Genomic DNA, 24,886 nt, shown 5'->3' with positions numbered 1-24,886 from the left:
CACATACAAGGTTATCCTGGAAAAATAGTTGATTCCTTCTGCTCAGGAAACGTTCCCCAACTCTGAGGACTGGCTTTTCCAGCAGAACAATGCACCATGCCACACGGCTAGGTAAACCAACGTGTGGATGAAGGAACACTAGCTCAAATCGCTGTCATGGCCAGCCCAATCTCCAAACCTGAACCCCATTGAAAACCTCTTGAATGTGAGGAAGATGGATAGTCACAAGCCATCAAACAAAGAAGAACTGCTTAAATTTTTGTACCAGGAGTGGCATAATGTCACCCAAAAGCAGTGTGAAAGACTGGTGGAAAGCATGCCAAGACACATGAAAGCTGTGATTAAAAATCATGGTTATTCCACAAAATATTGATTTCTGAACTCTTCCTGAGATAAAACATTAGTATTGTTGTTTCTAAATAATTATGAACTTGTTTTCGTAGCATTATTTGAGGTCTGCAAGCACTGCATTTTTTTTGCTATTTTGACCATTTTTCATTTTCTGAAAATAAGTACAAAATTTAGTGCTTGGAAATTCGAAGACATGTTGTCAGTAGTTTATAGAATATAAGAGCAATTTACATTTTACTCAAAAATATACCTATAAAGAGAAAATTAAGACAAACTGAAGATTTTGCAGTGGTCTCTTAATTTTTGCCAGAGCTGTAGTTAGCAAGGCCGAAAAAAGACATTTGTCCGTCCAGTTCAGCCTATATTCCGTCAGAAGAAATCCCCAGATCTACGTCCTTCTAAAGAACCTAATAACTGCAAGATACAATATTGTTACGCTCCAGGAAGACATCCGGGCCTCTCTTGAACCCCTTGACTGAGTTCGCCATCCCCACCTCCTCAGACAAGGAATTCCAGATTCTCCCTGCCCTACCAGTAAAGAATCCTTTTCTATGTTGGTGGAAAAACCTTCTCTCCTCCAGATGCAGAGAATGCCCCCTTGTGACCGTCACCTTCCTTGGTATAAACAGATCCTCGGAGAGATATTTGTATTGTCCCCTTATATACTTATACATGGTTATGAGATCACCCCTCAGTTTCTAGACAAAATAATACTTTTTTGCTAATCTCTCTGGGTATTGTAGTTGTTGCACCCACATTGTACCCCCATGATGACCTCACCTATTACCTATAACATTACCATTTATTAAAACCTTACGCCCGAACAGGGACTTGAACCCTGGACCCTCAGATTAAAAGTCTGATGCTCTACCGACTGAGCTATCCGGGCTCTCTACATTGATAATCTCGCTGGGTACCGTAATTCTTCCATCCCGTTACTAAATTTTGTTGCCCCTTTTTGGACTTGCTCTAGTTCCACAAAAATCATAATTTCCAGGCTTGAATTGGGCAGGTTAATCTTTGCGAAGGACATGTGAATCAAGCCACATACAAGGTTATCCTGGAAAAATAGTTGATTCCTTCTGCTCAGGAAACGTTCCCCAACTCTGAGGACTGGCTTTTCCAGCAGAACAATGCACCATGCCACACGGCTAGGTAAACCAACGTGTGGATGAAGGAACACTAGCTCAAATCGCTGTCATGGCCAGCCCAATCTCCAAACCTGAACCCCATTGAAAACCTCTTGAATGTGAGGAAGATGGATAGTCACAAGCCATCAAACAAAGAAGAACTGCTTAAATTTTTGTACCAGGAGTGGCATAATGTCACCCAAAAGCAGTGTGAAAGACTGGTGGAAAGCATGCCAAGACACATGAAAGCTGTGATTAAAAATCATGGTTATTCCACAAAATATTGATTTCTGAACTCTTCCTGAGATAAAACATTAGTATTGTTGTTTCTAAATAATTATGAACTTGTTTTCGTAGCATTATTTGAGGTCTGCAAGCACTGCATTTTTTTTGCTATTTTGACCATTTTTCATTTTCTGAAAATAAGTACAAAATTTAGTGCTTGGAAATTCGAAGACATGTTGTCAGTAGTTTATAGAATATAAGAGCAATTTACATTTTACTCAAAAATATACCTATAAAGAGAAAATTAAGACAAACTGAAGATTTTGCAGTGGTCTCTTAATTTTTGCCAGAGCTGTAGTTAGCAAGGCCGAAAAAAGACATTTGTCCGTCCAGTTCAGCCTATATTCCGTCAGAAGAAATCCCCAGATCTACGTCCTTCTAAAGAACCTAATAACTGCAAGATACAATATTGTTACGCTCCAGGAAGACATCCGGGCCTCTCTTGAACCCCTTGACTGAGTTCGCCATCCCCACCTCCTCAGACAAGGAATTCCAGATTCTCCCTGCCCTACCAGTAAAGAATCCTTTTCTATGTTGGTGGAAAAACCTTCTCTCCTCCAGATGCAGAGAATGCCCCCTTGTGACCGTCACCTTCCTTGGTATAAACAGATCCTCGGAGAGATATTTGTATTGTCCCCTTATATACTTATACATGGTTATGAGATCACCCCTCAGTTTCTAGACAAAATAATACTTTTTTGCTAATCTCTCTGGGTATTGTAGTTGTTGCACCCACATTGCACCCACATTGTACCCCCATGATGACCTCACCTATTACCTATAACATTACCATTTATTAAAACCTTACGCCCGAACAGGGACTTGAACCCTGGACCCTCAGATTAAAAGTCTGATGCTCTACCGACTGAGCTATCCGCGCTCTCTACATTGATAATCTCGCTGGGTACCGTAATTCTTCCATCCCGTTACTAAATTTTGTTGCCCCTTTTTGGACTTGCTCTAGTTCCACAAAAATCATAATTTCCAGGCTTGAATTGGGCAGGTTAATCTTTGCGAAGGACATGTGAATCAAGCCACATACAAGGTTATCCTGGAAAAATAGTTGATTCCTTCTGCTCAGGAAACGTTCCCCAACTCTGAGGACTGGCTTTTCCAGCAGAACAATGCACCATGCCACACGGCTAGGTAAACCAACGTGTGGATGAAGGAACACTAGCTCAAATCGCTGTCATGGCCAGCCCAATCTCCAAACCTGAACCCCATTGAAAACCTCTTGAATGTGAGGAAGATGGATAGTCACAAGCCATCAAACAAAGAAGAACTGCTTAAATTTTTGTACCAGGAGTGGCATAATGTCACCCAAAAGCAGTGTGAAAGACTGGTGGAAAGCATGCCAAGACACATGAAAGCTGTGATTAAAAATCATGGTTATTCCACAAAATATTGATTTCTGAACTCTTCCTGAGATAAAACATTAGTATTGTTGTTTCTAAATAATTATGAACTTGTTTTCGTAGCATTATTTGAGGTCTGCAAGCACTGCATTTTTTTTGCTATTTTGACCATTTTTCATTTTCTGAAAATAAGTACAAAATTTAGTGCTTGGAAATTCGAAGACATGTTGTCAGTAGTTTATAGAATATAAGAGCAATTTACATTTTACTCAAAAATATACCTATAAAGAGAAAATTAAGACAAACTGAAGATTTTGCAGTGGTCTCTTAATTTTTGCCAGAGCTGTAGTTAGCAAGGCCGAAAAAAGACATTTGTCCGTCCAGTTCAGCCTATATTCCGTCAGAAGAAATCCCCAGATCTACGTCCTTCTAAAGAACCTAATAACTGCAAGATACAATATTGTTACGCTCCAGGAAGACATCCGGGCCTCTCTTGAACCCCTTGACTGAGTTCGCCATCCCCACCTCCTCAGACAAGGAATTCCAGATTCTCCCTGCCCTACCAGTAAAGAATCCTTTTCTATGTTGGTGGAAAAACCTTCTCTCCTCCAGATGCAGAGAATGCCCCCTTGTGACCGTCACCTTCCTTGGTATAAACAGATCCTCGGAGAGATATTTGTATTGTCCCCTTATATACTTATACATGGTTATGAGATCACCCCTCAGTTTCTAGACAAAATAATACTTTTTTGCTAATCTCTCTGGGTATTGTAGTTGTTGCACCCACATTGCACCCACATTGTACCCCCATGATGACCTCACCTATTACCTATAACATTACCATTTATTAAAACCTTACGCCCGAACAGGGACTTGAACCCTGGACCCTCAGATTAAAAGTCTGATGCTCTACCGACTGAGCTATCCGGGCTCTCTACATTGATAATCTCGCTGGGTACCGTAATTCTTCCATCCCGTTACTAAATTTTGTTGCCCCTTTTTGGACTTGCTCTAGTTCCACAAAAATCATAATTTCCAGGCTTGAATTGGGCAGGTTAATCTTTGCGAAGGACATGTGAATCAAGCCACATACAAGGTTATCCTGGAAAAATAGTTGATTCCTTCTGCTCAGGAAACGTTCCCCAACTCTGAGGACTGGCTTTTCCAGCAGAACAATGCACCATGCCACACGGCTAGGTAAACCAACGTGTGGATGAAGGAACACTAGCTCAAATCGCTGTCATGGCCAGCCCAATCTCCAAACCTGAACCCCATTGAAAACCTCTTGAATGTGAGGAAGATGGATAGTCACAAGCCATCAAACAAAGAAGAACTGCTTAAATTTTTGTACCAGGAGTGGCATAATGTCACCCAAAAGCAGTGTGAAAGACTGGTGGAAAGCATGCCAAGACACATGAAAGCTGTGATTAAAAATCATGGTTATTCCACAAAATATTGATTTCTGAACTCTTCCTGAGATAAAACATTAGTATTGTTGTTTCTAAATAATTATGAACTTGTTTTCGTAGCATTATTTGAGGTCTGCAAGCACTGCATTTTTTTTGCTATTTTGACCATTTTTCATTTTCTGAAAATAAGTACAAAATTTAGTGCTTGGAAATTCGAAGACATGTTGTCAGTAGTTTATAGAATATAAGAGCAATTTACATTTTACTCAAAAATATACCTATAAAGAGAAAATTAAGACAAACTGAAGATTTTGCAGTGGTCTCTTAATTTTTGCCAGAGCTGTAGTTAGCAAGGCCGAAAAAAGACATTTGTCCGTCCAGTTCAGCCTATATTCCGTCAGAAGAAATCCCCAGATCTACGTCCTTCTAAAGAACCTAATAACTGCAAGATACAATATTGTTACGCTCCAGGAAGACATCCGGGCCTCTCTTGAACCCCTTGACTGAGTTCGCCATCCCCACCTCCTCAGACAAGGAATTCCAGATTCTCCCTGCCCTACCAGTAAAGAATCCTTTTCTATGTTGGTGGAAAAACCTTCTCTCCTCCAGATGCAGAGAATGCCCCCTTGTGACCGTCACCTTCCTTGGTATAAACAGATCCTCGGAGAGATATTTGTATTGTCCCCTTATATACTTATACATGGTTATGAGATCACCCCTCAGTTTCTAGACAAAATAATACTTTTTTGCTAATCTCTCTGGGTATTGTAGTTGTTGCACCCACATTGCACCCACATTGTACCCCCATGATGACCTCACCTATTACCTATAACATTACCATTCATTAAAACCTTACGCCCGAACAGGGACTTGAACCCTGGACCCTCAGATTAAAAGTCTGATGCTCTACCGACTGAGCTATCCGGGCTCTCTACATTGATAATCTCGCTGGGTACCGTAATTCTTTCATCCCGTTACTAAATTTTGTTGCCCCTTTTTGGACTTGCTCTAGTTCCACAAAAATCATAATTTCCAGGCTTGAATTGGGCAGGTTAATCTTTGCGAAGGACATGTGAATCAAGCCACATACAAGGTTATCCTGGAAAAATAGTTGATTCCTTCTGCTCAGGAAACGTTCCCCAACTCTGAGGACTGGCTTTTCCAGCAGAACAATGCACCATGCCACACGGCTAGGTAAACCAACGTGTGGATGAAGGAACACTAGCTCAAATCGCTGTCATGGCCAGCCCAATCTCCAAACCTGAACCCCATTGAAAACCTCTTGAATGTGAGGAAGATGGATAGTCACAAGCCATCAAACAAAGAAGAACTGCTTAAATTTTTGTACCAGGAGTGGCATAATGTCACCCAAAAGCAGTGTGAAAGACTGGTGGAAAGCATGCCAAGACACATGAAAGCTGTGATTAAAAATCATGGTTATTCCACAAAATATTGATTTCTGAACTCTTCCTGAGATAAAACATTAGTATTGTTGTTTCTAAATAATTATGAACTTGTTTTCGTAGCATTATTTGAGGTCTGCAAGCACTGCATTTTTTTTGCTATTTTGACCATTTTTCATTTTCTGAAAATAAGTACAAAATTTAGTGCTTGGAAATTCGAAGACATGTTGTCAGTAGTTTATAGAATATAAGAGCAATTTACATTTTACTCAAAAATATACCTATAAAGAGAAAATTAAGACAAACTGAAGATTTTGCAGTGGTCTCTTAATTTTTGCCAGAGCTGTAGTTAGCAAGGCCGAAAAAAGACATTTGTCCGTCCAGTTCAGCCTATATTCCGTCAGAAGAAATCCCCAGATCTACGTCCTTCTAAAGAACCTAATAACTGCAAGATACAATATTGTTACGCTCCAGGAAGACATCCGGGCCTCTCTTGAACCCCTTGACTGAGTTCGCCATCCCCACCTCCTCAGACAAGGAATTCCAGATTCTCCCTGCCCTACCAGTAAAGAATCCTTTTCTATGTTGGTGGAAAAACCTTCTCTCCTCCAGATGCAGAGAATGCCCCCTTGTGACCGTCACCTTCCTTGGTATAAACAGATCCTCGGAGAGATATTTGTATTGTCCCCTTATATACTTATACATGGTTATGAGATCACCCCTCAGTTTCTAGACAAAATAATACTTTTTTGCTAATCTCTCTGGGTATTGTAGTTGTTGCACCCACATGATGACCTCACCTATTACCTATAACATTACCATTTATTAAAACCTTACGCCCGAACAGGGACTTGAACCCTGGACCCTCAGATTAAAAGTCTGATGCTCTACCGACTGAGCTATCCGGGCTCTCTACATTGATAATCTCGCTGGGTACCGTAATTCTTCCATCCCGTTACTAAATTTTGTTGCCCCTTTTTGGACTTGCTCTAGTTCCACAAAAATCATAATTTCCAGGCTTGAATTGGGCAGGTTAATCTTTGCGAAGGACATGTGAATCAAGCCACATACAAGGTTATCCTGGAAAAATAGTTGATTCCTTCTGCTCAGGAAACGTTCCCCAACTCTGAGGACTGGCTTTTCCAGCAGAACAATGCACCATGCCACACGGCTAGGTAAACCAACGTGTGGATGAAGGAACACTAGCTCAAATCGCTGTCATGGCCAGCCCAATCTCCAAACCTGAACCCCATTGAAAACCTCTTGAATGTGAGGAAGATGGATAGTCACAAGCCATCAAACAAAGAAGAACTGCTTAAATTTTTGTACCAGGAGTGGCATAATGTCACCCAAAAGCAGTGTGAAAGACTGGTGGAAAGCATGCCAAGACACATGAAAGCTGTGATTAAAAATCATGGTTATTCCACAAAATATTGATTTCTGAACTCTTCCTGAGATAAAACATTAGTATTGTTGTTTCTAAATAATTATGAACTTGTTTTCGTAGCATTATTTGAGGTCGGCAAGCACTGCATTTTTTTTGCTATTTTGACCATTTTTCATTTTCTGAAAATAAGTACAAAATTTAGTGCTTGGAAATTCGAAGACATGGTCTCTTAATTTTTGCCAGAGCTGTAGTTAGCAAGGCCGAAAAAAGACATTTGTCCGTCCAGTTCAGCCTATATTCCGTCAGAAGAAATCCCCAGATCTACGTCCTTCTAAAGAACCTAATAACTGCAAGATACAATATTGTTACGCTCCAGGAAGACATCCGGGCCTCTCTTGAACCCCTTGACTGAGTTCGCCATCCCCACCTCCTCAGACAAGGAATTCCAGATTCTCCCTGCCCTACCAGTAAAGAATCCTTTTCTATGTTGGTGGAAAAACCTTCTCTCCTCCAGATGCAGAGAATGCCCCCTTGTGACCGTCACCTTCCTTGGTATAAACAGATCCTCGGAGAGATATTTGTATTGTCCCCTTATATACTTATACATGGTTATGAGATCACCCCTCAGTTTCTAGACAAAATAATACTTTTTTGCTAATCTCTCTGGGTATTGTAGTTGTTGCACCCACATGATGACCTCACCTATTACCTATAACATTACCATTTATTAAAACCTTACGCCCGAACAGGGACTTGAACCCTGGACCCTCAGATTAAAAGTCTGATGCTCTACCGACTGAGCTATCCGGGCTCTCTACATTGATAATCTCGCTGGGTACCGTAATTCTTTCATCCCGTTACTAAATTTTGTTGCCCCTTTTTGGACTTGCTCTAGTTCCACAAAAATCATAATTTCCAGGCTTGAATTGGGCAGGTTAATCTTTGCGAAGGACATGTGAATCAAGCCACATACAAGGTTATCCTGGAAAAATAGTTGATTCCTTCTGCTCAGGAAACGTTCCCCAACTCTGAGGACTGGCTTTTCCAGCAGAACAATGCACCATGCCACACGGCTAGGTAAACCAACGTGTGGATGAAGGAACACTAGCTCAAATCGCTGTCATGGCCAGCCCAATCTCCAAACCTGAACCCCATTGAAAACCTCTTGAATGTGAGGAAGATGGATAGTCACAAGCCATCAAACAAAGAAGAACTGCTTAAATTTTTGTACCAGGAGTGGCATAATGTCACCCAAAAGCAGTGTGAAAGACTGGTGGAAAGCATGCCAAGACACATGAAAGCTGTGATTAAAAATCATGGTTATTCCACAAAATATTGATTTCTGAACTCTTCCTGAGATAAAACATTAGTATTGTTGTTTCTAAATAATTATGAACTTGTTTTCGTAGCATTATTTGAGGTCTGCAAGCACTGCATTTTTTTTGCTATTTTGACCATTTTTCATTTTCTGAAAATAAGTACAAAATTTAGTGCTTGGAAATTCGAAGACATGTTGTCAGTAGTTTATAGAATATAAGAGCAATTTACATTTTACTCAAAAATATACCTATAAAGAGAAAATTAAGACAAACTGAAGATTTTGCAGTGGTCTCTTAATTTTTGCCAGAGCTGTAGTTAGCAAGGCCGAAAAAAGACATTTGTCCGTCCAGTTCAGCCTATATTCCGTCAGAAGAAATCCCCAGATCTACGTCCTTCTAAAGAACCTAATAACTGCAAGATACAATATTGTTACGCTCCAGGAAGACATCCGGGCCTCTCTTGAACCCCTTGACTGAGTTCGCCATCCCCACCTCCTCAGACAAGGAATTCCAGATTCTCCCTGCCCTACCAGTAAAGAATCCTTTTCTATGTTGGTGGAAAAACCTTCTCTCCTCCAGATGCAGAGAATGCCCCCTTGTGACCGTCACCTTCCTTGGTATAAACAGATCCTCGGAGAGATATTTGTATTGTCCCCTTATATACTTATACATGGTTATGAGATCACCCCTCAGTTTCTAGACAAAATAATACTTTTTTGCTAATCTCTCTGGGTATTGTAGTTGTTGCACCCACATTGCACCCACATTGTACCCCCATGATGACCTCACCTATTACCTATAACATTACCATTCATTAAAACCTTACGCCCGAACAGGGACTTGAACCCTGGACCCTCAGATTAAAAGTCTGATGCTCTACCGACTGAGCTATCCGGGCTCTCTACATTGATAATCTCGCTGGGTACCGTAATTCTTCCATCCCGTTACTAAATTTTGTTGCCCCTTTTTGGACTTGCTCTAGTTCCACAAAAATCATAATTTCCAGGCTTGAATTGGGCAGGTTAATCTTTGCGAAGGACATGTGAATCAAGCCACATACAAGGTTATCCTGGAAAAATAGTTGATTCCTTCTGCTCAGGAAACGTTCCCCAACTCTGAGGACTGGCTTTTCCAGCAGAACAATGCACCATGCCACACGGCTAGGTAAACCAACGTGTGGATGAAGGAACACTAGCTCAAATCGCTGTCATGGCCAGCCCAATCTCCAAACCTGAACCCCATTGAAAACCTCTTGAATGTGAGGAAGATGGATAGTCACAAGCCATCAAACAAAGAAGAACTGCTTAAATTTTTGTACCAGGAGTGGCATAATGTCACCCAAAAGCAGTGTGAAAGACTGGTGGAAAGCATGCCAAGACACATGAAAGCTGTGATTAAAAATCATGGTTATTCCACAAAATATTGATTTCTGAACTCTTCCTGAGATAAAACATTAGTATTGTTGTTTCTAAATAATTATGAACTTGTTTTCGTAGCATTATTTGAGGTCTGCAAGCACTGCATTTTTTTTGCTATTTTGACCATTTTTCATTTTCTGAAAATAAGTACAAAATTTAGTGCTTGGAAATTCGAAGACATGTTGTCAGTAGTTTATAGAATATAAGAGCAATTTACATTTTACTCAAAAATATACCTATAAAGAGAAAATTAAGACAAACTGAAGATTTTGCAGTGGTCTCTTAATTTTTGCCAGAGCTGTAGTTAGCAAGGCCGAAAAAAGACATTTGTCCGTCCAGTTCAGCCTATATTCCGTCAGAAGAAATCCCCAGATCTACGTCCTTCTAAAGAACCTAATAACTGCAAGATACAATATTGTTACGCTCCAGGAAGACATCCGGGCCTCTCTTGAACCCCTTGACTGAGTTCGCCATCCCCACCTCCTCAGACAAGGAATTCCAGATTCTCCCTGCCCTACCAGTAAAGAATCCTTTTCTATGTTGGTGGAAAAACCTTCTCTCCTCCAGATGCAGAGAATGCCCCCTTGTGACCGTCACCTTCCTTGGTATAAACAGATCCTCGGAGAGATATTTGTATTGTCCCCTTATATACTTATACATGGTTATGAGATCACCCCTCAGTTTCTAGACAAAATAATACTTTTTTGCTAATCTCTCTGGGTATTGTAGTTGTTGCACCCACATGATGACCTCACCTATTACCTATAACATTACCATTTATTAAAACCTTACGCCCGAACAGGGACTTGAACCCTGGACCCTCAGATTAAAAGTCTGATGCTCTACCGACTGAGCTATCCGGGCTCTCTACATTGATAATCTCGCTGGGTACCGTAATTCTTCCATCCCGTTACTAAATTTTGTTGCCCCTTTTTGGACTTGCTCTAGTTCCACAAAAATCATAATTTCCAGGCTTGAATTGGGCAGGTTAATCTTTGCGAAGGACATGTGAATCAAGCCACATACAAGGTTATCCTGGAAAAATAGTTGATTCCTTCTGCTCAGGAAACGTTCCCCAACTCTGAGGACTGGCTTTTCCAGCAGAACAATGCACCATGCCACACGGCTAGGTAAACCAACGTGTGGATGAAGGAACACTAGCTCAAATCGCTGTCATGGCCAGCCCAATCTCCAAACCTGAACCCCATTGAAAACCTCTTGAATGTGAGGAAGATGGATAGTCACAAGCCATCAAACAAAGAAGAACTGCTTAAATTTTTGTACCAGGAGTGGCATAATGTCACCCAAAAGCAGTGTGAAAGACTGGTGGAAAGCATGCCAAGACACATGAAAGCTGTGATTAAAAATCATGGTTATTCCACAAAATATTGATTTCTGAACTCTTCCTGAGATAAAACATTAGTATTGTTGTTTCTAAATAATTATGAACTTGTTTTCGTAGCATTATTTGAGGTCTGCAAGCACTGCATTTTTTTTGCTATTTTGACCATTTTTCATTTTCTGAAAATAAGTACAAAATTTAGTGCTTGGAAATTCGAAGACATGGTCTCTTAATTTTTGCCAGAGCTGTAGTTAGCAAGGCCGAAAAAAGACATTTGTCCGTCCAGTTCAGCCTATATTCCGTCAGAAGAAATCCCCAGATCTACGTCCTTCTAAAGAACCTAATAACTGCAAGATACAATATTGTTACGCTCCAGGAAGACATCCGGGCCTCTCTTGAACCCCTTGACTGAGTTCGCCATCCCCACCTCCTCAGACAAGGAATTCCAGATTCTCCCTGCCCTACCAGTAAAGAATCCTTTTCTATGTTGGTGGAAAAACCTTCTCTCCTCCAGATGCAGAGAATGCCCCCTTGTGACCGTCACCTTCCTTGGTATAAACAGATCCTCGGAGAGATATTTGTATTGTCCCCTTATATACTTATACATGGTTATGAGATCACCCCTCAGTTTCTAGACAAAATAATACTTTTTTGCTAATCTCTCTGGGTATTGTAGTTGTTGCACCCACATGATGACCTCACCTATTACCTATAACATTACCATTTATTAAAACCTTACGCCCGAACAGGGACTTGAACCCTGGACCCTCAGATTAAAAGTCTGATGCTCTACCGACTGAGCTATCCGGGCTCTCTACATTGATAATCTCGCTGGGTACTGTAATTCTTCCATCCCGTTACTAAATTTTGTTGCCCCTTTTTGGACTTGCTCTAGTTCCACAAAAATCATAATTTCCAGGCTTGAATTGGGCAGGTTAATCTTTGCGAAGGACATGTGAATCAAGCCACATACAAGGTTATCCTGGAAAAATAGTTGATTCCTTCTGCTCAGGAAACGTTCCCCAACTCTGAGGACTGGCTTTTCCAGCAGAACAATGCACCATGCCACACGGCTAGGTAAACCAACGTGTGGATGAAGGAACACTAGCTCAAATCGCTGTCATGGCCAGCCCAATCTCCAAACCTGAACCCCATTGAAAACCTCTTGAATGTGAGGAAGATGGATAGTCACAAGCCATCAAACAAAGAAGAACTGCTTAAATTTTTGTACCAGGAGTGGCATAATGTCACCCAAAAGCAGTGTGAAAGACTGGTGGAAAGCATGCCAAGACACATGAAAGCTGTGATTAAAAATCATGGTTATTCCACAAAATATTGATTTCTGAACTCTTCCTGAGATAAAACATTAGTATTGTTGTTTCTAAATAATTATGAACTTGTTTTCGTAGCATTATTTGAGGTCTGCAAGCACTGCATTTTTTTTGCTATTTTGACCATTTTTCATTTTCTGAAAATAAGTACAAAATTTAGTGCTTGGAAATTCGAAGACATGTTGTCAGTAGTTTATAGAATATAAGAGCAATTTACATTTTACTCAAAAATATACCTATAAAGAGAAAATTAAGACAAACTGAAGATTTTGCAGTGGTCTCTTAATTTTTGCCAGAGCTGTAGTTAGCAAGGCCGAAAAAAGACATTTGTCCGTCCAGTTCAGCCTATATTCCGTCAGAAGAAATCCCCAGATCTACGTCCTTCTAAAGAACCTAATAACTGCAAGATACAATATTGTTACGCTCCAGGAAGACATCAGGGCCTCTCTTGAACCCCTTGACTGAGTTCGCCATCCCCACCTCCTCAGACAAGGAATTCCAGATTCTCCCTGCCCTACCAGTAAAGAATCCTTTTCTATGTTGGTGGAAAAACCTTCTCTCCTCCAGATGCAGAGAATGCCCCCTTGTGACCGTCACCTTCCTTGGTATAAACAGATCCTCGGAGAGATATTTGTATTGTCCCCTTATATACTTATACATGGTTATGAGATCACCCCTCAGTTTCTAGACAAAATAATACTTTTTTGCTAATCTCTCTGGGTATTGTAGTTGTTGCACCCACATTGCACCCACATTGTACCCCCATGATGACCTCACCTATTACCTATAACATTACCATTTATTAAAACCTTACGCCCGAACAGGGACTTGAACCCTGGACCCTCAGATTAAAAGTCTGATGCTCTACCGACTGAGCTATCCGGGCTCTCTACATTGATAATCTCGCTGGGTACCGTAATTCTTCCATCCCGTTACTAAATTTTGTTGCCCCTTTTTGGACTTGCTCTAGTTCCACAAAAATCATAATTTCCAGGCTTGAATTGGGCAGGTTAATCTTTGCGAAGGACATGTGAATCAAGCCACATACAAGGTTATCCTGGAAAAATAGTTGATTCCTTCTGCTCAGGAAACGTTCCCCAACTCTGAGGACTGGCTTTTCCAGCAGAACAATGCACCATGCCACACGGCTAGGTAAACCAACGTGTGGATGAAGGAACACTAGCTCAAATCGCTGTCATGGCCAGCCCAATCTCCAAACCTGAACCCCATTGAAAACCTCTTGAATGTGAGGAAGATGGATAGTCACAAGCCATCAAACAAAGAAGAACTGCTTAAATTTTTGTACCAGGAGTGGCATAATGTCACCCAAAAGCAGTGTGAAAGACTGGTGGAAAGCATGCCAAGACACATGAAAGCTGTGATTAAAAATCATGGTTATTCCACAAAATATTGATTTCTGAACTCTTCCTGAGATAAAACATTAGTATTGTTGTTTCTAAATAATTATGAACTTGTTTTCGTAGCATTATTTGAGGTCTGCAAGCACTGCATTTTTTTTGCTATTTTGACCATTTTTCATTTTCTGAAAATAAGTACAAAATTTAGTGCTTGGAAATTCGAAGACATGTTGTCAGTAGTTTATAGAATATAAGAGCAATTTACATTTTACTCAAAAATATACCTATAAAGAGAAAATTAAGACAAACTGAAGATTTTGCAGTGGTCTCTTAATTTTTGCCAGAGCTGTAGTTAGCAAGGCCGAAAAAAGACATTTGTCCGTCCAGTTCAGCCTATATTCCGTCAGAAGAAATCCCCAGATCTACGTCCTTCTAAAGAACCTAATAACTGCAAGATACAATATTGTTACGCTCCAGGAAGACATCCGGGCCTCTCTTGAACCCCTTGACTGAGTTCGCCATCCCCACCTCCTCAGACAAGGAATTCCAGATTCTCCCTGCCCTACCAGTAAAGAATCCTTTTCTATGTTGGTGGAAAAACCTTCTCTCCTCCAGATGCAGAGAATGCCCCCTTGTGACCGTCACCTTCCTTGGTATAAACAGATCCTCGGAGAGATATTTGTATTGTCCCCTTATATACTTATACATGGTTATGAGATCACCCCTCAGTTTCTAGACAAAATAATACTTTTTTGCTAATCTCTCTGGGTATTGTAGTTGTTGCACCCACATGATGACCTCACCTATTACCTATAACATTACCATTTATTAAAACCTTACGCCCGAACAGGGACTTGAACCCTGGACCCTCAGATTAAAAGTCTGATGCTCTACCGACTGAGCTATCCAGGCTCTCTACATTGATAATCTCGCTGGGTACCGTAATTCTTCCATCCCGTTACTAAATTTTGTTGCCCCTTTTTGGACTTGCTCTAGTTCCACAAAAATCATAATTTCCAGGCTTGAATTGGGCAGGTTAATCTTTGCGAAGGACATGTGAATCAAGCCACATACAAGGTTATCCTGGAAAAATAGTTGATTCCTTCTGCTCAGGAAACGTTCCCCAACTCTGAGGACTGGCTTTTCCAGCAGAACAATGCACCATGCCACACGGCTAGGTAAACCAACGTGTGGATGAAGGAACACTAGCTCAAATCGCTGTCATGGCCAGCCCAATCTCCAAACCTGAACCCCATTGAAAACCTCTTGAATGTGAGGAAGATGGATAGTCACAAGCCATCAAACAAAGAAGAACTGCTTAAATTTTTGTACCAGGAGTGGCATAATGTCACCCAAAAGCAGTGTGAAAGACTGGTGGAAAGCATGCCAAGACACATGAAAGCTGTGATTAAAAATCATGGTTATTCCACAAAATATTGATTTCTGAACTCTTCCTGAGATAAAACATTAGTATTGTTGTTTCTAAATAATTATGAACTTGTTTTCGTAGCATTATTTGAGGTCTGCAAGCACTGCATTTTTTTTGCTATTTTGACCATTTTTCATTTTCTGAAAATAAGTACAAAATTTAGTGCTTGGAAATTCGAAGACATGTTGTCAGTAGTTTATAGAATATAAGAGCAATTTACATTTTACTCAAAAATATACCTATAAAGAGAAAATTAAGACAAACTGAAGATTTTGCAGTGGTCTCTTAATTTTTGCCAGAGCTGTAGTTAGCAAGGCCGAAAAAAGACATTTGTCCGTCCAGTTCAGCCTATATTCCGTCAGAAGAAATCCCCAGATCTACGTCCTTCTAAAGAACCTAATAACTGCAAGATACAATATTGTTACGCTCCAGGAAGACATCAGGGCCTCTCTTGAACCCCTTGACTGAGTTCGCCATCCCCACCTCCTCAGACAAGGAATTCCAGATTCTCCCTGCCCTACCAGTAAAGAATCCTTTTCTATGTTGGTGGAAAAACCTTCTCTCCTCCAGATGCAGAGAATGCCCCCTTGTGACCGTCACCTTCCTTGGTATAAACAGATCCTCGGAGAGATATTTGTATTGTCCCCTTATATACTTATACATGGTTATGAGATCACCCCTCAGTTTCTAGACAAAATAATACTTTTTTGCTAATCTCTCTGGGTATTGTAGTTGTTGCACCCACATTGCACCCACATTGTACCCCCATGATGACCTCACCTATTACCTATAACATTACCATTTATTAAAACCTTACGCCCGAACAGGGACTTGAACCCTGGACCCTCAGATTAAAAGTCTGATGCTCTACCGACTGAGCTATCCGGGCTCTCTACATTGATAATCTCGCTGGGTACCGTAATTCTTCCATCCCGTTACTAAATTTTGTTGCCCCTTTTTGGACTTGCTCTAGTTCCACAAAAATCATAATTTCCAGGCTTGAATTGGGCAGGTTAATCTTTGCGAAGGACATGTGAATCAAGCCACATACAAGGTTATCCTGGAAAAATAGTTGATTCCTTCTGCTCAGGAAACGTTCCCCAACTCTGAGGACTGGCTTTTCCAGCAGAACAATGCACCATGCCACACGGCTAGGTAAACCAACGTGTGGATGAAGGAACACTAGCTCAAATCGCTGTCATGGCCAGCCCAATCTCCAAACCTGAACCCCATTGAAAACCTCTTGAATGTGAGGAAGATGGATAGTCACAAGCCATCAAACAAAGAAGAACTGCTTAAATTTTTGTACCAGGAGTGGCATAATGTCACCCAAAAGCAGTGTGAAAGACTGGTGGAAAGCATGCCAAGACACATGAAAGCTGTGATTAAAAATCATGGTTATTCCACAAAATATTGATTTCTGAACTCTTCCTGAGATAAAACATTAGTATTGTTGTTTCTAAATAATTATGAACTTGTTTTCGTAGCATTATTTGAGGTCTGCAAGCACTGCATTTTTTTTGCTATTTTGACCATTTTTCATTTTCTGAAAATAAGTACAAAATTTAGTGCTTGGAAATTCGAAGACATGTTGTCAGTAGTTTATAGAATATAAGAGCAATTTACATTTTACTCAAAAATATACCTATAAAGAGAAAATTAAGACAAACTGAAGATTTTGCAGTGGTCTCTTAATTTTTGCCAGAGCTGTAGTTAGCAAGGCCGAAAAAAGACATTTGTCCGTCCAGTTCAGCCTATATTCCGTCAGAAGAAATCCCCAGATCTACGTCCTTCTAAAGAACCTAATAACTGCAAGATACAATATTGTTACGCTCCAGGAAGACATCCGGGCCTCTCTTGAACCCCTTGACTGAGTTCGCCATCCCCACCTCCTCAGACAAGGAATTCCAGATTCTCCCTGCCCTACCAGTAAAGAATCCTTTTCTATGTTGGTGGAAAAACCTTCTCTCCTCCAGATGCAGAGAATGCCCCCTTGTGACCGTCACCTTCCTTGGTATAAACAGATCCTCGGAGAGATATTTGTATTGTCCCCTTATATACTTATACATGGTTATGAGATCACCCCTCAGTTTCTAGACAAAATAATACTTTTTTGCTAATCTCTCTGGGTATTGTAGTTGTTGCACCCACATTGCACCCACATTGTACCCCCATGATGACCTCACCTATTACCTATAACATTACCATTTATTAAAACCTTACGCCCGAACAGGGACTTGAACCCTGGACCCTCAGATTAAAAGTCTGATGCTCTACCGACTGAGATATCCGGGCTCTCTACATTGATAATCTCGCTGGGTACCGTAATTCTTCCATCCCGTTACTAAATTTTGTTGCCCCTTTTTGGACTTGCTCTAGTTCCACAAAAATCATAATTTCCAGGCTTGAATTGGGCAGGTTAATCTTTGCGAAGGACATGTGAATCAAGCCACATACAAGGTTATCCTGGAAAAATAGTTGATTCCTTCTGCTCAGGAAACGTTCCCCAACTCTGAGGACTGGCTTTTCCAGCAGAACAATGCACCATGCCACACGGCTAGGTAAACCAACGTGTGGATGAAGGAACACTAGCTCAAATCGCTGTCATGGCCAGCCCAATCTCCAAACCTGAACCCCATTGAAAACCTCTTGAATGTGAGGAAGATGGATAGTCACAAGCCATCAAACAAAGAAGAACTGCTTAAATTTTTGTACCAGGAGTGGCATAATGTCACCCAAAAGCAGTGTGAAAGACTGGTGGAAAGCATGCCAAGACACATGAAAGCTGTGATTAAAAATCATGGTTATTCCACAAAATATTGATTTCTGAACTCTTCCTGAGATAAAACATTAGTATTGTTGTTTCTAAATAATTATGAACTTGTTTTCGTAGCATTATTTGAGGTCTGCAAGCACTGCATTTTTTTTGCTATTTTGACCATTTTTCATTTTCTGAAAATAAGTACAAAATTTAGTGCTTGGAAATTCGAAGACATGTTGTCAGTAGTTTATAGAATATAAGAGCAATTTACATTTTACTCAAAAATATACCTATAAAGAGAAAATTAAGACAAACTGAAGATTTTGCAGTGGTCTCTTAATTTTTGCCAGAGCTGTAGTTAGCAAGGCCGAAAAAAGACATTTGTCCGTCCAGTTCAGCCTATATTCCGTCAGAAGAAATCCCCAGATCTACGTCCTTCTAAAGAACCTAATAACTGCAAGATACAATATTGTTACGCTCCAGGAAGACATCCGGGCCTCTCTTGAACCCCTTGACTGAGTTCGCCATCCCCACCTCCTCAGACAAGGAATTCCAGATTCTCCCTGCCCTACCAGTAAAGAATCCTTTTCTATGTTGGTGGAAAAACCTTCTCTCCTCCAGATGCAGAGAATGCCCCCTTGTGACCGTCACCTTCCTTGGTATAAACAGATCCTCGGAGAGATATTTGTATTGTCCCCTTATATACTTATACATGGTTATGAGATCACCCCTCAGTTTCTAGACAAAATAATACTTTTTTGCTAATCTCTCTGGGTATTGTAGTTGTTGCACCCACATGATGACCTCACCTATTACCTATAACATTACCATTTATTAAAACCTTACGCCCGAACAGGGACTTGAACCCTGGACCCTCAGATTAAAAGTCTGATGCTCTACCGACTGAGCTATCCGGGCTCTCTACATTGATAATCTCGCTGGGTACCGTAATTCTTCCATCCCGTTACTAAATTTTGTTGCCCCTTTTTGGACTTGCTCTAGTTCCACAAAAATCATAATTTCCAGGCTTGAATTGGGCAGGTTAATCTTTGCGAAGGACATGTGAATCAAGCCACATACAAGGTTATCCTGGAAAAATAGTTGATTCCTTCTGCTCAGGAAACGTTCCCCAACTCTGAGGACTGGCTTTTCCAGCAGAACAATGCACCATGCCACACGGCTAGGTAAACCAACGTGTGGATGAAGGAACACTAGCTCAAATCGCTGTCATGGCCAGCCCAATCTCCAAACCTGAACCCCATTGAAAACCTCTTGAATGTGAGGAAGATGGATAGTCACAAGCCATCAAACAAAGAAGAACTGCTTAAATTTTTGTACCAGGAGTGGCATAATGTCACCCAAAAGCAGTGTGAAAGACTGGTGGAAAGCATGCCAAGACACATGAAAGCTGTGATTAAAAATCATGGTTATTCCACAAAATATTGATTTCTGAACTCTTCCTGAGATAAAACATTAGTATTGTTGTTTCTAAATAATTATGAACTTGTTTTCGTAGCATTATTTGAGGTCTGCAAGCACTGCATTTTTTTTGCTATTTTGACCATTTTTCATTTTCTGAAAATAAGTACAAAATTTAGTGCTTGGAAATTCGAAGACATGTTGTCAGTAGTTTATAGAATATAAGAGCAATTTACATTTTACTCAAAAATATACCTATAAAGAGAAAATTAAGACAAACTGAAGATTTTGCAGTGGTCTCTTAATTTTTGCCAGAGCTGTAGTTAGCAAGGCCGAAAAAAGACATTTGTCCGTCCAGTTCAGCCTATATTCCGTCAGAAGAAATCCCCAGATCTACGTCCTTCTAAAGAACCTAATAACTGCAAGATACAATATTGTTACGCTCCAGGAAGACATCAGGGCCTCTCTTGAACCCCTTGACTGAGTTCGCCATCCCCACCTCCTCAGACAAGGAATTCCAGATTCTCCCTGCCCTACCAGTAAAGAATCCTTTTCTATGTTGGTGGAAAAACCTTCTCTCCTCCAGATGCAGAGAATGCCCCCTTGTGACCGTCACCTTCCTTGGTATAAACAGATCCTCGGAGAGATATTTGTATTGTCCCCTTATATACTTATACATGGTTATGAGATCACCCCTCAGTTTCTAGACAAAATAATACTTTTTTGCTAATCTCTCTGGGTATTGTAGTTGTTGCACCCACATTGCACCCACATTGTACCCCCATGATGACCTCACCTATTACCTATAACATTACCATTTATTAAAACCTTACGCCCGAACAGGGACTTGAACCCTGGACCCTCAGATTAAAAGTCTGATGCTCTACCGACTGAGCTATCCGGGCTCTCTACATTGATAATCTCGCTGGGTACCGTAATTCTTCCATCCCGTTACTAAATTTTGTTGCCCCTTTTTGGACTTGCTCTAGTTCCACAAAAATCATAATTTCCAGGCTTGAATTGGGCAGGTTAATCTTTGCGAAGGACATGTGAATCAAGCCACATACAAGGTTATCCTGGAAAAATAGTTGATTCCTTCTGCTCAGGAAACGTTCCCCAACTCTGAGGACTGGCTTTTCCAGCAGAACAATGCACCATGCCACACGGCTAGGTAAACCAACGTGTGGATGAAGGAACACTAGCTCAAATCGCTGTCATGGCCAGCCCAATCTCCAAACCTGAACCCCATTGAAAACCTCTTGAATGTGAGGAAGATGGATAGTCACAAGCCATCAAACAAAGAAGAACTGCTTAAATTTTTGTACCAGGAGTGGCATAATGTCACCCAAAAGCAGTGTGAAAGACTGGTGGAAAGCATGCCAAGACACATGAAAGCTGTGATTAAAAATCATGGTTATTCCACAAAATATTGATTTCTGAACTCTTCCTGAGATAAAACATTAGTATTGTTGTTTCTAAATAATTATGAACTTGTTTTCGTAGCATTATTTGAGGTCTGCAAGCACTGCATTTTTTTTGCTATTTTGACCATTTTTCATTTTCTGAAAATAAGTACAAAATTTAGTGCTTGGAAATTCGAAGACATGTTGTCAGTAGTTTATAGAATATAAGAGCAATTTACATTTTACTCAAAAATATACCTATAAAGAGAAAATTAAGACAAACTGAAGATTTTGCAGTGGTCTCTTAATTTTTGCCAGAGCTGTAGTTAGCAAGGCCGAAAAAAGACATTTGTCCGTCCAGTTCAGCCTATATTCCGTCAGAAGAAATCCCCAGATCTACGTCCTTCTAAAGAACCTAATAACTGCAAGATACAATATTGTTACGCTCCAGGAAGACATCCGGGCCTCTCTTGAACCCCTTGACTGAGTTCGCCATCCCCACCTCCTCAGACAAGGAATTCCAGATTCTCCCTGCCCTACCAGTAAAGAATCCTTTTCTATGTTGGTGGAAAAACCTTCTCTCCTCCAGATGCAGAGAATGCCCCCTTGTGACCGTCACCTTCCTTGGTATAAACAGATCCTCGGAGAGATATTTGTATTGTCCCCTTATATACTTATACATGGTTATGAGATCACCCCTCAGTTTCTAGACAAAATAATACTTTTTTGCTAATCTCTCTGGGTATTGTAGTTGTTGCACCCACATTGCACCCACATTGTACCCCCATGATGACCTCACCTATTACCTATAACATTACCATTTATTAAAACCTTACGCCCGAACAGGGACTTGAACCCTGGACCCTCAGATTAAAAGTCTGATGCTCTACCGACTGAGATATCCGGGCTCTCTACATTGATAATCTCGCTGGGTACCGTAATTCTTCCATCCCGTTACTAAATTTTGTTGCCCCTTTTTGGACTTGCTCTAGTTCCACAAAAATCATAATTTCCAGGCTTGAATTGGGCAGGTTAATCTTTGCGAAGGACATGTGAATCAAGCCACATACAAGGTTATCCTGGAAAAATAGTTGATTCCTTCTGCTCAGGAAACGTTCCCCAACTCTGAGGACTGGCTTTTCCAGCAGAACAATGCACCATGCCACACGGCTAGGTAAACCAACGTGTGGATGAAGGAACACTAGCTCAAATCGCTGTCATGGCCAGCCCAATCTCCAAACCTGAACCCCATTGAAAACCTCTTGAATGTGAGGAAGATGGATAGTCACAAGCCATCAAACAAAGAAGAACTGCTTAAATTTTTGTACCAGGAGTGGCATAATGTCACCCAAAAGCAGTGTGAAAGACTGGTGGAAAGCATGCCAAGACACATGAAAGCTGTGATTAAAAATCATGGTTATTCCACAAAATATTGATTTCTGAACTCTTCCTGAGATAAAACATTAGTATTGTTGTTTCTAAATAATTATGAACTTGTTTTCGTAGCATTATTTGAGGTCTGCAAGCACTGCATTTTTTTTGCTATTTTGACCATTTTTCATTTTCTGAAAATAAGTACAAAATTTAGTGCTTGGAAATTCGAAGACATGTTGTCAGTAGTTTATAGAATATAAGAGCAATTTACATTTTACTCAAAAATATACCTATAAAGAGAAAATTAAGACAAACTGAAGATTTTGCAGTGGTCTCTTAATTTTTGCCAGAGCTGTAGTTAGCAAGGCCGAAAAAAGACATTTGTCCGTCCAGTTCAGCCTATATTCCGTCAGAAGAAATCCCCAGATCTACGTCCTTCTAAAGAACCTAATAACTGCAAGATACAATATTGTTACGCTCCAGGAAGACATCCGGGCCTCTCTTGAACCCCTTGACTGAGTTCGCCATCCCCACCTCCTCAGACAAGGAATTCCAGATTCTCCCTGCCCTACCAGTAAAGAATCCTTTTCTATGTTGGTGGAAAAACCTTCTCTCCTCCAGATGCAGAGAATGCCCCCTTGTGACCGTCACCTTCCTTGGTATAAACAGATCCTCGGAGAGATATTTGTATTGTCCCCTTATATACTTATACATGGTTATGAGATCACCCCTCAGTTTCTAGACAAAATAATACTTTTTTGCTAATCTCTCTGGGTATTGTAGTTGTTGCACCCACATTGCACCCACATTGTACCCCCATGATGACCTCACCTATTACCTATAACATTACCATTTATTAAAACCTTACGCCCGAACAGGGACTTGAACCCTGGACCCTCAGATTAAAAGTCTGATGCTCTACCGACTGAGCTATCCGGGCTCTCTACATTGATAATCTCGCTGGGTACCGTAATTCTTCCATCCCGTTACTAAATTTTGTTGCCCCTTTTTGGACTTGCTCTAGTTCCACAAAAATCATAATTTCCAGGCTTGAATTGGGCAGGTTAATCTTTGCGAAGGACATGTGAATCAAGCCACATACAAGGTTATCCTGGAAAAATAGTTGATTCCTTCTGCTCAGGAAACGTTCCCCAACTCTGAGGACTGGCTTTTCCAGCAGAACAATGCACCATGCCACACGGCTAGGTAAACCAACGTGTGGATGAAGGAACACTAGCTCAAATCGCTGTCATGGCCAGCCCAATCTCCAAACCTGAACCCCATTGAAAACCTCTTGAATGTGAGGAAGATGGATAGTCACAAGCCATCAAACAAAGAAGAACTGCTTAAATTTTTGTACCAGGAGTGGCATAATGTCACCCAAAAGCAGTGTGAAAGACTGGTGGAAAGCATGCCAAGACACATGAAAGCTGTGATTAAAAATCATGGTTATTCCACAAAATATTGATTTCTGAACTCTTCCTGAGATAAAACATTAGTATTGTTGTTTCTAAATAATTATGAACTTGTTTTCGTAGCATTATTTGAGGTCTGCAAGCACTGCATTTTTTTTGCTATTTTGACCATTTTTCATTTTCTGAAAATAAGTACAAAATTTAGTGCTTGGAAATTCGAAGACATGTTGTCAGTAGTTTATAGAATATAAGAGCAATTTACATTTTACTCAAAAATATACCTATAAAGAGAAAATTAAGACAAACTGAAGATTTTGCAGTGGTCTCTTAATTTTTGCCAGAGCTGTAGTTAGCAAGGCCGAAAAAAGACATTTGTCCGTCCAGTTCAGCCTATATTCCGTCAGAAGAAATCCCCAGATCTACGTCCTTCTAAAGAACCTAATAACTGCAAGATACAATATTGTTACGCTCCAGGAAGACATCCGGGCCTCTCTTGAACCCCTTGACTGAGTTCGCCATACCAGTAAAGAATCCTTTTCTATGTTGGTGGAAAAACCTTCTCTCCTCCAGATGCAGAGAATGCCCCCTTGTGACCGTCACCTTCCTTGGTATAAACAGATCCTCGGAGAGATATTTGTATTGTCCCCTTATATACTTATACATGGTTATGAGATCACCCCTCAGTTTCTAGACAAAATAATACTTTTTTGCTAATCTCTCTGGGTATTGTAGTTGTTGCACCCACATTGTACCCCCATGATGACCTCACCTATTACCTATAACATTACCATTTTTTAAAACCTTACGCCCGAACAGGGACTTGAACCCTGGACCCTCAGATTAAAAGTCTGATGCTCTACCGACTGAGCTATCCGGGCTCTCTACATTGATAATCTCGCTGGGTACCGTAATTCTTCCATCCCGTTACTAAATTTTGTTGCCCCTTTTTGGACTTGCTCTAGTTCCACAAAAATCATAATTTCCAGGCTTGAATTGG

The 24,886-nt window shown here is 40.6% G+C and overlaps 18 non-coding genes across 18 annotated transcripts; all 18 read right to left on the bottom strand.

Annotated features, from left to right (window-relative positions):
* Positions 1–1,167: 1,167 nt before the first annotated feature.
* On the bottom strand, positions 1,168–1,240 carry TRNAK-UUU (transfer RNA lysine (anticodon UUU)). Its single transcript has one exon. It is a non-coding gene; the product is annotated as a tRNA-Lys (tRNA).
* Positions 1,241–2,573: 1,333 nt separating this feature from the next.
* TRNAK-UUU (transfer RNA lysine (anticodon UUU)) lies at positions 2,574–2,646 on the bottom strand. The gene has a single exon. It is a non-coding gene; the product is annotated as a tRNA-Lys (tRNA).
* A 1,333-nt stretch (positions 2,647–3,979) lies between these two features.
* TRNAK-UUU (transfer RNA lysine (anticodon UUU)) lies at positions 3,980–4,052 on the bottom strand. Its single transcript has one exon. It is a non-coding gene; the product is annotated as a tRNA-Lys (tRNA).
* A 1,333-nt stretch (positions 4,053–5,385) lies between these two features.
* TRNAK-UUU (transfer RNA lysine (anticodon UUU)) lies at positions 5,386–5,458 on the bottom strand. The gene has a single exon. It is a non-coding gene; the product is annotated as a tRNA-Lys (tRNA).
* Positions 5,459–6,769: 1,311 nt separating this feature from the next.
* Positions 6,770–6,842, bottom strand: TRNAK-UUU (transfer RNA lysine (anticodon UUU)). The gene has a single exon. It is a non-coding gene; the product is annotated as a tRNA-Lys (tRNA).
* Positions 6,843–8,058: 1,216 nt separating this feature from the next.
* Positions 8,059–8,131, bottom strand: TRNAK-UUU (transfer RNA lysine (anticodon UUU)). The gene has a single exon. It is a non-coding gene; the product is annotated as a tRNA-Lys (tRNA).
* Positions 8,132–9,464: 1,333 nt separating this feature from the next.
* Positions 9,465–9,537, bottom strand: TRNAK-UUU (transfer RNA lysine (anticodon UUU)). Its single transcript has one exon. It is a non-coding gene; the product is annotated as a tRNA-Lys (tRNA).
* Positions 9,538–10,848: 1,311 nt separating this feature from the next.
* TRNAK-UUU (transfer RNA lysine (anticodon UUU)) lies at positions 10,849–10,921 on the bottom strand. The gene has a single exon. It is a non-coding gene; the product is annotated as a tRNA-Lys (tRNA).
* Positions 10,922–12,137: 1,216 nt separating this feature from the next.
* Positions 12,138–12,210, bottom strand: TRNAK-UUU (transfer RNA lysine (anticodon UUU)). The gene has a single exon. It is a non-coding gene; the product is annotated as a tRNA-Lys (tRNA).
* A 1,333-nt stretch (positions 12,211–13,543) lies between these two features.
* Positions 13,544–13,616, bottom strand: TRNAK-UUU (transfer RNA lysine (anticodon UUU)). Its single transcript has one exon. It is a non-coding gene; the product is annotated as a tRNA-Lys (tRNA).
* Positions 13,617–14,927: 1,311 nt separating this feature from the next.
* On the bottom strand, positions 14,928–15,000 carry TRNAK-UUU (transfer RNA lysine (anticodon UUU)). The gene has a single exon. It is a non-coding gene; the product is annotated as a tRNA-Lys (tRNA).
* Positions 15,001–16,333: 1,333 nt separating this feature from the next.
* TRNAK-UUU (transfer RNA lysine (anticodon UUU)) lies at positions 16,334–16,406 on the bottom strand. The gene has a single exon. It is a non-coding gene; the product is annotated as a tRNA-Lys (tRNA).
* A 1,333-nt stretch (positions 16,407–17,739) lies between these two features.
* Positions 17,740–17,812, bottom strand: TRNAK-UUU (transfer RNA lysine (anticodon UUU)). The gene has a single exon. It is a non-coding gene; the product is annotated as a tRNA-Lys (tRNA).
* A 1,311-nt stretch (positions 17,813–19,123) lies between these two features.
* On the bottom strand, positions 19,124–19,196 carry TRNAK-UUU (transfer RNA lysine (anticodon UUU)). The gene has a single exon. It is a non-coding gene; the product is annotated as a tRNA-Lys (tRNA).
* A 1,333-nt stretch (positions 19,197–20,529) lies between these two features.
* TRNAK-UUU (transfer RNA lysine (anticodon UUU)) lies at positions 20,530–20,602 on the bottom strand. Its single transcript has one exon. It is a non-coding gene; the product is annotated as a tRNA-Lys (tRNA).
* A 1,333-nt stretch (positions 20,603–21,935) lies between these two features.
* On the bottom strand, positions 21,936–22,008 carry TRNAK-UUU (transfer RNA lysine (anticodon UUU)). The gene has a single exon. It is a non-coding gene; the product is annotated as a tRNA-Lys (tRNA).
* A 1,333-nt stretch (positions 22,009–23,341) lies between these two features.
* On the bottom strand, positions 23,342–23,414 carry TRNAK-UUU (transfer RNA lysine (anticodon UUU)). Its single transcript has one exon. It is a non-coding gene; the product is annotated as a tRNA-Lys (tRNA).
* Positions 23,415–24,694: 1,280 nt separating this feature from the next.
* TRNAK-UUU (transfer RNA lysine (anticodon UUU)) lies at positions 24,695–24,767 on the bottom strand. The gene has a single exon. It is a non-coding gene; the product is annotated as a tRNA-Lys (tRNA).
* Between the last annotated feature and the right edge of the window lie 119 nt (positions 24,768–24,886).

Source organism: Dendrobates tinctorius, unplaced genomic scaffold, assembly GCF_039654945.1.
Source record: "Dendrobates tinctorius isolate UK_male_01 unplaced genomic scaffold, ASM3965494v1 ptg000099l, whole genome shotgun sequence".
Taxonomy (NCBI): Eukaryota; Metazoa; Chordata; class Amphibia; order Anura; family Dendrobatidae; genus Dendrobates; species Dendrobates tinctorius.
The sequence above is the reverse complement of the archived record's forward strand: the minus strand, read 5'-3'. Positions and strand labels throughout refer to the sequence as shown.